The 15,252-nt window shown below is 34.4% G+C and overlaps 1 pseudogene; it reads right to left on the bottom strand.

The window, feature by feature from the left end:
* Positions 1–655: 655 nt before the first annotated feature.
* LOC148579265 (protein FAR-RED IMPAIRED RESPONSE 1-like) lies at positions 656–2,823 on the bottom strand (annotated as a pseudogene).
* Between the last annotated feature and the right edge of the window lie 12,429 nt (positions 2,824–15,252).

Consider the following 15,252-nt stretch of genomic DNA (forward strand, 5'->3'; position numbering starts at 1 on the left):
GGAAACACACTGAACCCCTAAACCCTGAACCCTAAAGCCTAATCTCTAAACCCTAAACCCTTAACACCAAACACAGAACCCTGAACACTGAACCCTGAACCTATAAATCCTAAACCCCTAAACTCTAAAACCCTAAAACCCTAAACCCTAAACCCTAAACCATGAACCCTGAACCCCTAAACCCCTAAAACCCTAAACCATAACCCCTAAACCCTAAACCCTAAACCCTGAACCCTGAATCCTGAACCCTGAACCCTGAACCCTAAACCCCTGAACCCTAAACCCTGAATCCTAAACACTAAACCCTAAACCCCTAAAACCCTAAACCCTTAAAATCCATCCAAAAAAGAGTTTTAAAACTCCACCAATGTAAGTTAAAAATAATTATGTTACTCTTTTAGATTTGTTAATAATTTTTATTTAATTAATCACACAGAAAATGTAACTAGCACTACACCTGATTCCAGTTTCTCAAAAAAAATTCTAATTATTCAACTTAAAAATTAATACACTAGACGAATAAAAAAAATGCATATATCAATATAGAATTTCACAAAAAAATTGACTATTCATTAAAGACTAACAATAGTCAGAAATTAACCCTACTATAACCATGGTGAACCGAAATTTGCTCAAGGGTGAACAAAAATTTACATTAATAAAAACTAAAACTTGTACAATCCTCTCTTGGATAATTCATATCTGGTGCATTGTAAAGAGTGAAGCTTGACTGAATCGATGATCCGGAGTCTAAAAGGTTCAACTACAAAAGACATAATTAATTATATATTAGCAAAATGAACAATTGAATTTTTAACTAATCAAAATCAAATCAATTTTACCTCGCTTGGAGCTGTCTTTTTCTTTTTCTTCATGGCATTTGAGATCTTTTTTTCCAGGTTTGATTCAAGTCTGTTCTTAGGCCGACCTCTTGTTTTGACACGTAGTGGGCTTTGAAGGTCATTCACATTGCTTAATGTCGCTTCTTCGTGGGTTAACAAACTTTTTCCTTTGCTTCTCTCTTGATATTCTTCCATCTCTGTCATGACCTTGTCAAATGCTCGGTGCAGAATTCCGGTAAACTCTTCAGACTCGGATGCAAATTCACATATATTGTGCGACCGAAATACCAATTCGTCAAATCTCTTACTTCTCGGCTCCAGTTGAGGGTCATCTTGGCTGCTCTTGATGTGTGTATGCCTCCTCTTTATGTTTTTGCTCCAGCGTTTCAATATGTATTTCGGTGGCACGTTATCCACTCGCTCAAAGCTTAGGACACTTAGGGAATGGCGGCACAATATGCCCATAGACTCAAACAGCAAGCAATGGCACTTTACATCTCGTGATACTACGTCGTAGGTGACGACAAACTTGTTGAATGTGGAGTTGGAAACCTGCTCTATGACTTCATATGTTGTGAAACCTAGGGTGGAATGCATTGATCTTGTGAACAGTTCACTTTACCTCTGAATTGAGCTTGAACTTCCCTGAACTTCTCATGGGTATATACATACTAAAACTGTGCCTCTATTGCTGATTTTGTTGCGCACGGTATCACAGTGTAAAATTTTGCAGCATTGAATTCTCTCTCTGCTTGCTCTCTGCTTGCTAGGCAATTGTCGTATTGCTTTATGAATTGTCTCAAGGAGCTTTTCCGTGTGATGAACTTGTTGAAAAATGAATGCATGCTCTCGCTCATTTGTGTGCTTCTCATCCCGGCCCAAAAGTGGTGATCCAAGTAAACTGGAATCCATATATGCCGATCCTCGTACAGCTCTACAAAATAAACCGAACCCATAAGGTGTGGTGAACCGAAAACAGTGCATGCTTTGGGAAAAAAAGATATGATCATGAAAATAATTTGAATTGAACTCTCAATTACCTAAAAGCCACTTGTTGCCTCCGAGGCCGTACTTTCTGAGGAAATCAATCCAGTTTCTGTCAAATGCTTCTTTTGTGTACGAGTTCTAAACAACATGGCTCATCTCTTGTTCAGTTTCATTGTGTCCCTTGTAGCCGTTTAATTTGCTTCGGATCTTCTTCATAATGTGCTAGATGCACCAGCCGTGAATTGTTGTTGGCATGCACATCTCAATTGCCCTTTGAATCGATGCGTATTGATCGATAAGAATACATTTTGGTGCCTTCCCTCCCATGCAATGTAGCCAACACTTAAATAGCCATTTGAATGATTGGATGTCCTCATTTTTCATCAGCGCGCATCCGAGAAGTGTCGACTGACTGTGGTGATTCACGCCCACAAAAGAACCTAATACCAAATTGTACCTGTATCAATAACAAGCAGACCATGGTAAACCGAAAAATATACATCCACTGAACATCAAAATATATTTGAATGAAACGAATACCTGTTTGTGTTATAGGTGGTGTCAAATAAAACCACGTCTCCGAAATAAATGCATCCATGCTTCTTGCATCGGCCCAAAATGCATGTTTAATGCATTGATCGCCTTCAAGGTTGAGCTCAAAGAAGAAATTTTGGTTCTTCTCTTTCATTCTTACTAGGTACTTCCCAAATTCTTTTGCATCGTCTTCTTCAAAAATATTCCGTACTTCCGTTGTGATGTAATTTCTGACGTCTTTTTCTATAAAACCTAGTTCACGGTGGCTGTCAGCTGCTGCCACAAATGATTGGTAAGTTTTGCTCGGTCTGATTCTGGCTTCTTCATGGGTTTTGATGGTGCGACGCACGAACATGCTAAGCTCCCTGTGTTGTTTGAGAATCTCAGCTTGGTCTGGACAACAAGGATGTGAGTGATTCAAAACAAATTTGAAAATTGTCCAAAGACCAACATCCTTCATTATGTGTACTTAAATTCTGGCCGGACAATTTAACCCAGCTGAAGGGTTTGTCTTCAAAGTTGGAGATATCTTAGATTTCCACCTCCCCTCTCTGGTGCATACAATTAGTTGATTCTTAATCTTGTCTCTATCCCGAGTCATGTTCCTTATTTTCGTAGAAAAACTGGCAAGTTTGGAATAATATTTGTAGAACTTTCCAGCTTCTTCTAGTGTCTTGAAAATCATTCCCACCTTTGGGAAAAATTTTTCATCCACAACACAGCTAGTCTGCATGGTGAACCAAAACCTTAAATATAGTGAACCGAAATCTTAATTACGGTGAAACAATTATATAGTGCTTAGGGAACAAAACAGAATATATTCGTCTAATTTTTTTAGACTTCTTTCTGCATACCAAACCGAAGACATGGACAAGGTGAAACAACTCTATAGTACTTACCGAGCCAAAAAGTTACTCACAATGAATGAAACCATTATACATATTATCAATTCAATTCAATTCAATTTAGATACAGATCACCTCAGTTCATTCAATTCAATTCAAATAAAATTAGCAATTACATTCCATTGAATTCGATTCAAAATTCAATAATCCAAACCTCATCAAATTGATGCGTTTCAGAAGAATTATCCAAATCGCACTCATTCAACTGATTTAAAGTTGATTCATTCATTGTTTCAATTCAGAAGTGCAGATCGACGAGGAAAACGAAGAAGAAGAATAACGACGAAGCTAATTATGTTGAAGTCAATCCAGATCCATAATGCAGAGAAGAAAAACGTGAACAGAGGAGAAGAACAAATTTAATTAGGTTGAAGAAGAAGAAGAAAAAGAAGAAGAAGAAGAAGAAAGAAAACGTGAGAATAGAACAAAGTTTACGTTGAGAAAGATTTACGTTAAAAAACAAGTGTAAAACGCGTGTAGTGAAAAATACTTGAATAACATCCATGTAATTTTTACATAAATGTAAAACTTTTCCGTATATATATTTATTAAAACGTTATCTGACGGTGAACACCCCTAATTTTGGGCATAAATCGTGATATACAAGTATAGGTTTTTTTTCTTAGTATACTAACAACATAAAACTTGATTTCAACTAACGATTCATGCATGTATTTTTACTACATAAGCTGTAGTAGTTTTGCAGATTTTATATTTTTTCTAAAAAAATTGTACAAAAATTATTATTTATATCAATATTGGGAGAATAAAATTGTAATACATTCAATTTTAGGACAATGGCAATATTGATCTTCAACTAATTTATTTAAGTAAATTACTCTTATAACTTTCCTAGATTTATTTGTTCTACCAGCATATGTATACAATTTTTTCTTGTGGACTCTTATTTATTTCCAGTATTATTAGTGAGATTTTAATAAGATTTTTACATTATATATTAATTTATCTACCAAATTTTATTATGTATTTTCGATTTTAGATGATGATTATTTTATTATTTTTGCTACATGTATACTTTTTTTACACTATTTTTATTTATTAAATAGTATTGATGAAATACCTCTTTTAGTTATTAGTTACTGCGATTATATATAGAAAGTGTTGTGATAAGTATGAGGTGGATATTCATTTATGTGTGCGATTCTATTTTTTAATGTTACTTAGATTATCAAGAAAGATTATAATTAATTAAGTTTAAAAATGGTGACTCTTATAAGTATATAAATAGGGTAGCGTAGATGAGACAAAACAAAGAATAATAACAATAAAATACTCCTCTCTCTCTCTTATATATATTATGCACAATACTACATATAATATTAGTGAATATATATATGAATTATCTCTATTATATTAAGATAATAATATTGGTGGATATTAATACTAGAGTCTTCTATTTATACTTCTTTATTTTATATTTATTTCCTCTTCCTCATTTATTTATTTTACAACATGTTATTAGAATGAGACTCTGATCAAAATTTAGAAAGACTCAGGTAATAAATTTTTATTATGTCAAAACTCTCCCATCTTGAATTTAATGCTCTTGATATATCTGGAAACAACTGCTTAACATAGATACTAGATGCCGAAATTGATCTTGATTCAATGGATCTTAGAGATACCATTAAAGCTGAAAATAATGTATCTCAGAAAGATAAAACCAAAGTCATGATATTCTTTTGTCATCATCTTGATGAAGGATTGAAAAATAAATATCTCACACTAAAAGATCCTGCAGATCTGTGGAAGAACCTTGAAAAAAGATATAATCATCAAAAGATAATGATACTTTCTCAAGTCTGATATGAGTGGACACACTTGTGTTTACAGGATTTTAAATCCATAAGTGACTAGAATTCAGCAATATTTTAAATTACCTCACGAAGGAAATTATGTGAGAAAATATAACTGATAATGACATGTTAGAGAAAACTTTCTCGACCTTCCATGCCTCGAATGTGTTCCTACAACAGTAATATTGAGAAAAAGAATTTAAAAAATATTTTGAGCTAATTTCTTGCCTTTTTGTTGCTGAATGTAACAATGAATTACTTTTGAGAAATCATGAAGCACGCCCAGCTGGTGCTGCCCCATTTTCTGAAGCAAATGCGACAAATCATAACCCCAGATGAGGTAAATGGCAAGGTTTTGGTAGCAAGAAAAATTATGAAAGAAATAAAAATTATGTTCACAAGAAATGATCTCACGAGAAGTGGGATAAAGAAAGAAATAATAGGCAAAATAAATCAACAGAGGATAAATATTTTCGTTGTGGTAGAAAGGGTCATTGGCCGCGTACCTGTCGTACCCCAAGGCACCTAGTTGATCTTTATCAAGCATCCTTGAAAAAGGATGACAAAGGAAAGAAGACAAATTTTATTTCAAAAGATGTTGCTGAAAATTATACCACTCATTAAGAAGTATTTGATTTCTTTGAGGATCTTGAAGAAAATATTGGCCATTTGATCAACAATAGAAAAGTTTAATATTTAGGTTCGTTAAATATTTATATAAATAAATAATGTAAAAAAAAACTTCTTGTTAAGTCTTATTCCTTATGTATTTGAATTTCAAGTATAATGTATATAAATAATGTTTAATAAAATATTTAAGTTTATGTTTATGAATTTCAAAATCACTAAATGTGTCAAGTTCGAAAATAATAATAATGGTAATAATAATAAAATTTTAATATATGACACTATTTTTATGTACAGTGCTTCTTAGAAAAACAATTCCAATCAGGAATACAATTTTATTGCGCATGTACTGCTATTCATTTTATTATTATTATTATTATTATTATTATTATTATTATTATTATTATTATTATTATTATTATTATTATTATTATTATTATTTGTCTTTGAAGAAAATAGCAAGGATATATATTGAAGATGTTTGCCTTGCGAATAGTGTAAGTTCTCATACCATTCTCAAAAGTAATATATATTTTATTCATCTTGTACCAAAAGAAGAATATGTTAATACTATTATTGGTTCAGGCAATATGATAGAAGGCTCCGAAAGAGCTATAATTTTGTTTTCCAGAGAAACAAAATTCATAATAAATAATACACTATTGTCTACCAAGTCTCTAAGGAACTTGTTGAGTTTTAAAGATATTCGCCGAAATCGATAATATATTGAAACAATGAATAAGGAAAATCATGAGTACTTATATATCACAACTCATGATTCAAATAAAATGTTATATTATAAAAGTTACCCTCACTTTCATTATGTTATATCATACTAAAATTAGTGCAATTGAATCACATGCTATTATAAACCAGAAGTTTACTAACCCAAATGAATTTATAATTTGGTTTGATCGATTGGGTCATCCTGAAACAACAATGTTGCGGAGAATTATTGAAAACTCCCATGGATATTCACTAAAGAACCAGAAGATTCTTAAATCTAGTTAATTTTGTTGTATTGCATTTTCTCAGGGAAAACTAATTTTAAGGCCATCGCCAGTAAATATTGGACTTGAGTCTCCTGAATTTCTTGAAAGGATTCAAAAGATATATGTGGACCTATTCATCCACCATATGGATCTTTTAGATATTTTATGGTTCTAATAGACGCATCTTCGAGATGGTCACATGTGTACTTATTGTCTTCTCGCAACCTAGCGTTTGCGAGATTACTTACTCAAATTATTCGACTAAAAGTACAGTTTCTAAAAAATCCAATTAAAGCAATTCGTCTTGATAATGCTGGTGAATTCACTTCCCAAGCATTTGATGCTTATTGTATTTCTAACAGAATAAGCATTGAACATCCAGTAGCTCAAGTTCACACACAAAATGGGTTAGCAGAATTACTTATTAAATGCCTCCAATTAATTGCTAGATCCTTACTTATGAGAACAAATCTCCCAACCTCTGTTTGGAGGCATGCAATTTTACATGTTGTAGCACTTATACATTTGAGACCAACAAGTTACCATCAATTCTCTCCTCTGCAATTAACTTTTGGCCAGCAACCAAATATTTCACATTTGAGAATATTTGGGTGTGTGATATATGTTCTAATTGCCCCACTTTCTCGCACCAAAATGGGACTCTAAAAAAAAATTAGGAATTTATGTGGGATACGATTCTTGTAAAACCCGGTCAAACTGTAATTAATTAAATAATAAATTAAATAGGAGCGAATATGGTTAAAAAAATTTAGCAATCGGAATTCGATAATTTAAATATGATATTTGGACTCAGTGGATTTTTCTGAGTCAGAAAACATAGTTTTCTTCGTAAAAATGCGCACTAAAAATTTGACCGGCAATACCGGCTGAGATCTATCCAGTACTGCAACTGAATAAATTAATTATAAGTGAATATGGTTAGGAAATGAGAAATTATAATTTGGGAAACTAGAAATATTTAAAATATGATTTAAAACTCTAATTTTAAAGGTTTTGGCCCAAAATTGGGCCAACGGACTAAATCAAGTGAACCGGGCCCAAGTGGACCCAAGACCCAACATATATAAATATTAGTTATGAGCATTTCAGCTCATTTACTCTAGGAAATAAGAGAGAGGTGCAGCTATGGAGAAGAGAGGAAGAAGAGAATAAATCCTAACTCCATCAAACTTCAAATCACCATAACTTTCTCTCCGAAACTCCGATTGACGAACCATTTGCTGCCACGCATTGCTCTTCTCATTCTCTACAATTATATCTAAGTTTTGTGGTGAGTATTCTACTGTTCTCTGCCCAGTTTTCATTTTTCTATTTAAATTCGAATTTGATTTAGATTTTGAGGAAATCTTGTAATTTTGGTTATTTAAGGGGTGCTCTAGTATGAGCCATTGGTGATATTCATCATAAAGTACAGTGGGTTAAGGTAAGAAACCCTCTAACCCTTGTGATTTATCATTTTCATAAACCCTAGATTGATTGTAAGTGTGAAATTGGTTATGTTAGAGTATTGGTTGATTTTGGTACACAATTGGGAGGTTGGTGTTGCTTGTGGAGCTTTGGTGAGGCTTGGAGCTAAGGTTGGTGGAGACTTCCAAAGAAGAGGCTCAATTGGTTTGACTCCAAGAGGTACGGTTTAAGTTTCATTTAAGTACCGTATGGTGTGATGAGAATTCCTAGGCTAGATGCCCCTAGGATTAAGTTTGGATTGTGTAAATAGTTGGTACTAATATGTATAGTTGATATATAATGTAAATTAATGATTGGGTTGAGAATTGTGTGAATTTGTATGTTTGGTGTGTTGAGAATTTGACGAATTGGATAATGAATATTGGTTTGTGGAATATGCATTTAAATTGTGAATTTGGGCCGGAGGCCGGAAAGAGGTAAGGAAGGTAAGTGATATGTGTATTGTGTGATGTCATATGAGATTGAATGGATATTGAATATTGAGTGTGTGAATAAATAGGAGGAATGTGGAATAATAAGAAATTAGAAATTTAGGAGTGGAAGGTGACGAAATTGAATTGAATTGTGTAGATGAGGTAGGTTTGGTTTTGGTTGAGTGTAATTATGTGAATGTGGTTGGGTTGTGGTCATTTGGATGAGTGGAAATGAATTTGGCTTGTGAACATTGGAAAAATTGGTGATTTCTGTTTTTGGGTGAATAACTGATTTTTGACCAACTTCGGTGGTCTGTAACTCGGTCCTCGGAGTTAGGAATTCTTCAAAATTGGATTTTTAAGAAAGTTCATTCAACGATCTTTCCAACGGTTTAGAAATGGTTGAAAAAGGAATTTTGTAGAAGAAGTTATGTGTGGCGGAAGTTTGAGGTTTGAAAATAAAATTCTGTAGCTTTTTCAGACTTAGTAAAATTTTTAAGAAAACGTACGCCCACGCGCATGCGTACGCATGGCCGACGCGCACGCGTAACCCATATAATTTAGCCGACGTGTACGCGTCGCCGTGTTGATGCTGCTGCATGGTAGAAAAACCAGAGAGTTGTAATGGTATTGTGCCGGATTTGTGCGCGGAGCACAAAATGCCTCCACGCGTACGCGTGACTGACGCGCACGCATCACTCCCCCTCTCTAATCTCCACGCGTACGCATGGGCGACATTCATGCCTCACTCCCTTTTTCCGCTTTCCACACGTGCGCATGGGGGACGCGCACGCGTGGCCCTGTTTTAAGCAAAAATGAGTTTTTTGTGTTTTAAAACCGAATTTCAGACCTCTAAGCCTCCATTTCCACCCTTTAAGTCTTAAATCGTTGTAGTATGCGTAGTAACGAGAAGAAGTTAAGGGAGAGGAGGTATCTTGGTGGGAAGTAAGGTTGGTAAGGGTTGACTTACGTATGGAAGATGTGAATATATGAAGTATATGTAATTGCATAGTGATAATGGATGGTTGATGCCCGCACGCGCGTCACGTCCCGTTTTTCATTACTTTCTCCTTTCTTCTCTCTTTTCTCCTTCTTTCTTCCTCCTTTCTTACTTTCTTCTTCCTCATCTCTTTAACTTCTCATCCTTCTTCACTTTTATTCTATTTTACTTAATTTATTTGCATACTTTCATTCATTGCATTTTAATTTTGTGCATATTTTTATTTTCTTTTCTAAATTTATTATTTTTCCATTGGTGTTAAATTTTCTTATTCAACTGTTGCATCTTTTCTTGCATTATTCCGATGCTTCATGACTTGTTTTATTCTCATTGGGTATTATTATTCATAAGTCAATGCTATTCTTTTATGATACTTGCATTCCATTTGCATTGATATGCACTTATACTATCTTGCATTACCCACCCCCTCTCCCCCATTTGTTGCAATTTTTGTACTATTGATATGCCATTTTGCTTCTACTGTTTTCTCACTTGCATATTGTAGCTACCATGCAATTGAGACTATCATTATTTGGCATTAACCCATCCATGCTTTATTTATTTTCTTATCTTTATTTCTGGGTCATTTTTCTTCTTTTTCCTCTTCTTTCAGGATGGCCACCGAGAAGGGAAAAGAAAAGCTTCTCAATAGGGCAACAGACAAGTCCATCTGCACAATCCTTGGAGAAACGCATCAGTTGGAGCAACCCGTCCACTTACACATCTTAGCATGCACCGAGGACGGTGCAATCTTTAAGTGTGGGGAGGTCGATACCGACTTTCGTGGGTTAGTTATTTCCTATCCCAACACCAATCATTTATTTTCCTTGTTAGTTGTTGCATTTGCATGTTTATTTGCATATATGTCTTGCTTGGTTAAAGTAATAAACTTCTTTTTAAGACTCTATTTTATAATATTTCACTAATTTAAATTAAAATTTTCGTTAAACTTGTTGAAGACTATAAATTGGAACATGAATTATAGCTAAGAACACACAACCTGTGAGAATTTGAGCGTAATTACATGGTTACATTATTTAACTATAATATTTTATTCTTGTGTATTTTCTTCTCTATGATTGCAATCTTTGCTTTGTTCCATTCTATATGTCCAGTGTTTAGTATATTTACATGCTTGCATATGATTGAGGCCATCATTTGATTAGCTCACTTATCCCAAATAGCCTACCATTCCATTTACCTTTGTTAGCCACTTTGAGCCTTTTAATCCCCATTTGTTCTATATTTTACCACATCACTAGCCTTAAGTGGAAAAACAATTAAACACCCCAATTGAATCTTTGGTTAGCTTAAGATAGAGATTGTGTGTCAACCAAGTGTGGGGAACTGTGGAAACTTGGGTTAATGGGAATGTATTGTGTTTGTACTTTATTTGAATATTGGGAATTTGGGTGCATACTCATGTGAGACCAAAAAAATTAAAAATCCATGTGCATTGATATATTATGTTTGCTTTTATGATTCAAAAATAAAAACAAATAAATAAATAAATAAATAAATATATGTTATTACAATATAAATAAATAAATAAATAAGGGGACAAAATCACCCCGATGTCAAGTTTAATAGAAGATCAATGCATATGGGGTGAAATTAAGAAAAATTTGGTATATGAGTATGTGAAATATACAAAAGTGGGAATTATGGGTAGCTATGCATGATTTTAGAAGATACATAAAGTATGTGTATGTTAGGTGAGAGCTTAGGTTAGTCAAAGATTCATAGTATAGCTCACTTGGCCATATATATATCCTCACCCTTACCTTAGCCCCATTACAAACTTGAAAAGACCTCATGATGTTTGCATTGGTATACTAAATTTTTGTTGATTGGTTAGATGAAGAACAAAGTTTAGAAAGCATGACTAGAGAAGAGTAGAGTGATTGACCCTAGACACTTGAGAGATTAGAGTGCATATGCACTTCCTGTGAGGGTTCAATGCTTGATTCTATGTTCCCTGCTTTTATTGTATAATTTCAATCCACGCGTACGCGTGACAGTGCCGCGTGCTGGACGTATCAGAAATCATTGGGGGCAATTTCTGGGCTATTTTTGGCCCAGTTTTTGGCCCAGAAAACACAGATTAGAGGCTGCAGAGTGGGAGAATCATTCAGAACTTCTTATAATTCATAATTTTAGGTTTTAGATGTAGTTTTCTAGAGAGAGAGAGGCTCTCTCCTCTCTCTAGGTTTTAGGATTTAGGATTTCTCTTAGATTAGGTTTACTTCTTCTCAATTTCAGGTTCAATATTCTTTTAGTTTAATTTCTCTTCTACTTTTATTTATTCTAGTGCTTTGATTCATCTATTTCTCTTGTTAATTACTTATTTTCCCAATTTGGTTTATGAACTCCATGTTAGAATCGATTTTCTTATTTAATGCGATTTGAGGTATTTCAGATTTATGATTTTAATTTAGCTTTTTACATTCTTGGCTTGAATTGATTAATTGGAGACACTTGAGTTATCAAACTCCTTTGTTGCTTGTTAATTGAAAATTGCTGGTTGATTTGGATACCTCTAAAGCTAGTCTTTCCATAGGAGTTGACTAGGACTTGAGGAATCAAATTGATTAGTCCACTTGACTTTCCTTTATTTAGTAAGGGTTAACTAAGTGGGAACAGTGGACAATTCTCATCACAATTGATAAGGATAGCTAGGATAGGACGTCCAGTTTTCATACCTTGCCAAGAGTTTTTCTTAATTATTAATTTACTTTCTTGCAATTTACTTTTCTTATTCCTTATTCAAAAATCCCAAAAAGATACTTTTCTATAACCAATAATAAATTACACCTCCCTGCAATTCCTTGAGAGACGACCCGAGGTTTAAATACTTCGGTTTAATTTTATTGGGTTTGCTTTAGTGACAAACAAGTTTTTGTACGAAAGGATTATTGTTAGTTTAGAAACTATACTTACAACGTGATTACTTATTTGTGAATTCTTTACTAGCAAAAATCCGTTCGTCAGCTGTTCTTGTTGAGATGGAATAATGATATGATTAATTTAAAATGATGATTATTGAATGAGGTAATTTGAGTTCTCTGGGTAGACATAGTGAAGTGATTTCACTGCTCCAGGTAGAAAATGAGGTAATTTGAGTTCCCTGGTGATGTGCGAATTCTTTGGTGGTCTAGAAATTCCTCAAATGAATGAATTCTCGTTGCAAGTATAGTCCTAAACCGACAAAGAATCCTCACATGCAAAAATTTGGTTTTGTCACAAGTACAAACCCCAATGAAAATTAACCGAAGTATTTAAACCCCGGGTCGTCTCACAAGGAATTGCAATGAAGTGGTCAATTATTGGCTATGAAGGGACAAGGGGGTTTGATTGATAAAAGGGGCAAGAAAATTAAATGACAAGAAAAGTGAAGAGAGCAATTAAACAAAGCAATTAATAAAGAGAGACATTCATGGCAAGAATTGAGATCATAGGCTTTTCATCCTAGTCACTAATAACAATAATTAACAAGAATTTATCCTATTTCGTCATCTCCAATGTTGGAAGAAGGTGTAAGTTATCTTCCATGGGAGAAAGTTAAACAAGACTAGTTAATTTCAATCCAAAAATTCCAATCAACTTACTAATGGAATTAGCAAGAGATTAGAGTCAATGGAAATCATATTAACTAACAACTGTAGATCACCAACATGAATTGGGTATTCATGACTCAAGATTACCTAATTACTCTTTCCAAGTCAAGAATGCTCAAAATCTACTCTAACATCCAACCAAGAATTTTGTCAAACACTTGGTAGATATAAAAGGAAAGCATGGTAAAAGTTCAAGAAATATAAATCTACCAACTACCAATTGCAAGGAAAGTAAAATTCACAACTCAAATTAACAATAAAAGAACATCAAACATCAAATTTCATTAAATGTAAACCAAATCCAACATGATCATTCATAAACATAAAAGAAGCATAAAAGTAAAATTAACAAAAGAACCAAGAAGAATTGAAGTATTAGAACAAGGAATTGTAGAGGAAACAAGATGAAATCAAGTAATTAACGCTAGATCCAAGAGAATTTAACCTAATTCTAGAGAGAAGAGGGAGCTTCTCTCTCTAGAAAACTAACTAAAGGCTCATCATGACTAACTAAGTGCTCCCCCTTGCTCAAGCTTGAATTCTGCATGAAATACCCTCAGAAACGAGTTGGATTTGGGCCTGGGCAGCTCAGAAATCGCCCCCAGCGATTTCACTTTAAGTAGGTCACGTGCTGAGCATCACGCGTACGCATGGGTGACGCGTGCTCGTCGTTGGCAAAAACCTCTACTCATGCGTAAGCGTGAGTGACGCGTGCGCGTGGCCCTCAATTCTCCAAAAGCTCATTTCTTCATGAATTCTCCCTTTTGCATGCTTTCCTCTTTATTTCTTCCATCCAATACTTGCCTTATAGTCCTGAAATCACTCAACAAACGCATCAAGGCATCGAATGGAATTAAAGTAAATTAAAATCACCAATTTAGGGCCTAAAAAGCATGTTTTTACACTTAAGCACAAATTAAGGGAGAATTACAAAACCATGCTATTTCATTGAATAAATGTGGGAAAAGGTGATAAAATCCCCCAAAATAGGCACAAGATGAACCACAAAATTGGGGTTTATCAAACCTCCCCACACTTAAACTAAGCCTGTCCTCTTGCTAAAATCAAGAAAGAAGCAAAGGGTATTAACATTTATTCAATGTAAACTAACTATATGCAACCTATCTATATGCAATCTATCTACATGAATGCAAATGCTTGGTCAAAATAAATCAATTCCCAAGAATACATATACACGTACAAGGGCTAAAGAAATAGCAATCAAATCAAATCCACAATTTAATTGAGTTATTGAAAGATTTTACAAACTTGCAAGAAAAGATGATCATGGGTGAAAACATGTAATTGAGCAATCGAACCCTCACCGGATGTGTATCTGCTCTAGTCACTCAAGTGTATGGGGTTGATTCACTCAATTCTCCCCTAATCACGCTTTCCAAGATTTGTTTTTCATCTAACAATCAACAATTATTTCATGCATGCATACAAATATCATGAGGACTTTCCCATAGGTTGTAATGGGGCTAGGGTCAAGGTAGGATGCTGATGCACGAATTGTGAATCACATTTTTCACAACTCGTACCACTAACCAGCAAGTGCACTGGGTCGTCCAAGTAATACCTTACGTGAGTAAGGGTCGAATCCCACGGAGATTGTTGGCTTGAAGCAATCTATGGTTATCTTGTAATTCTTAGTCAGGATATCAATTATAATTATCAAGTTGAATTGCGAAGAATAAAAGAGCATGAAATAAATACTTGTTATGCAGTAATGGAGAATATGTTGGAGTTTTGGAGATGCTTTGTCATCTGAATCTCTGCTTTCCTTCTGTCATCTTCTTCACGCACGCAAGTTCCCTCCTATGGCAAGCTGTGTGTTGGTGGATCACCGTTGTCAATGGCTACCATCCATCCTCTCAGTGAAAATGGTCCAGGTGCGCTGTCACCACACGGCTAATCATCTGTCGGTTCTCACTCATGCTGGAATAGGATCCATTGGTCCTTTTGCGTCCGTCACTACGCCCAACCTTTGTGAGTTTGAAGCTTGTCACAGTCATTCAATCCCTGAA

The sequence above is a fragment of the Arachis ipaensis genome, chromosome B10 (assembly GCF_059453495.1).
Source record: "Arachis ipaensis isolate K30076 ecotype BB chromosome B10, ASM5945349v1, whole genome shotgun sequence".
Taxonomy (NCBI): Eukaryota; Viridiplantae; Streptophyta; class Magnoliopsida; order Fabales; family Fabaceae; genus Arachis; species Arachis ipaensis.